Raw genomic sequence first — 1,769 nt, 5'->3', positions numbered from 1 at the left:
AAGTTTACCACTGAGAAACAGAAAATAGGTGTGTAACTACATTTGGTTGTTTGGAAGGAAGGTTATATGACTGAGCTATATTTTCATCTAGAAGAACATAAAATCGAAACAATACACAATTGCATTATTTGAAAACATGACCCCCCAAATTAAACAGAAATTAATGAATTATTTCTTCTGAAAAACAGGAGGATTGGGGCCAAGGACTATTGTTTTTTACTCTCAGCAAAATTATAACTTCTGTGTTATTTTAAGACCATGTACATGTGAATATTCAAAATTATTCTATTCTTATAGATGCAATTATATCATTGAAAGTCAGATGAATACCAGATGAATCTGGTACCAGATTAATCTTAATTTATTTGTGTCCATCCATTCATGTGTAGACCTCTTCTGGTTCTTTCTTTCAGTCACCTATCCTTGACATCAGGTGCCTACTATATATCCTCCTATATTTTTTACTGATATGGAATGTAAAAATTAATATGCAAAGTGTATCCTACTAATTGAGGGACTGAGTCACAAGCAGCATTTACAATCCCTAATAAAGAGCCAGACTTCCAAGAGATTTTAAATAATAAGTAAAATATGTATTTTATACTTTTTTCTTTACCTGTATGTATGGAGTACATGAAAAACATAAGCATGGTGGATAAAGACTGGGACAACCAATCTCTTTATGTATACTACTCATACTTATAGTCATTCAACACACTGTTTCTCACTACACTAAGACAAAACACTCCCTTATAAAGAAAATTCTGATCTATGTAGCATACCAGATTGCCCAGTCTTCCTTCCACTAAGTGGCTGGTGGGTTTGAACCACCAGCCTTCTGGTTAGCAGTCAAGTGCCCTAGGCACTATGCCACCAGAGCCTCTTCTCATTTAAGCATATACAGTAAAAATACTACAGATTCAAATATGCACTTATAATCACCTTTGCTTTCCTTTGCTTCAGCTACATTTTAGAATGTCTTGGAATTCACTTTATTCTTAATTTTCACTTTTACCTTTAGTTTTTAGCACTGACCCAGGCATTACTAGTACCACCAAAAATGTCACTACCACTATAAAAACCGCTGTGACCACTGATATAAAACTCAAAGATATGTTTAGTATAAAGTATTGCCTATTTTATTTTGTAAAACCTCTTATGCAATCCCAACCCTTTCCAGTCAGAATGTCTTTTATTTTAACTAATTTAGATTTTCTTTACTCACTCCCCTTTCTAGTCAAATTGGTTGCTTCATTTCACTATATATTACTTACTCATTCCCACATCAAAATATTTCTATGTCTTCTAATCAAATTCTCAAACTTGATCATGCTTTACCTTAACCAATGATAATTAAAGCTATTTTTTAAAAATTAGTTTATTTTTAAAATTCTATATGTTTCCCATGACTATTTCATTTCATAGTTTCTCTAACCCTTAAATGCCTACAAAGTTTACTGCTTTTTCCTACATTTGTAGTTTACCACATCTGATTTCATATTGTCTTCTGATTGTTACTTTAATGAGTTTACTTCATATGTTTTGATTTAAAATGCCTTTAAAATTGGGACTGCATCTTTCATCTCTTTCAGAAAGGGTAGTCCAACAAACAGTGTTTTGGAGTAGATAGTAAATTTAGTTTAAAGAATAAAAACATATATATTACTAGTTCAGGGACTCCTAATGAATCACAAGTTTTATAAACCCGTAAAAAAGACATAAAACTCAGCAATTGTCCAAAGATCCATTTAAACTATCATACAGGAAAT

This window comes from Orycteropus afer, unplaced genomic scaffold, assembly GCF_000298275.1.
Source record: "Orycteropus afer afer isolate SDZICR_OR568_19922 unplaced genomic scaffold, OryAfe1.0 scaffold00964, whole genome shotgun sequence".
NCBI lineage: Eukaryota > Metazoa > Chordata > Mammalia > Tubulidentata > Orycteropodidae > Orycteropus > Orycteropus afer.
The sequence above is the reverse complement of the archived record's forward strand: the minus strand, read 5'-3'. Positions refer to the sequence as shown.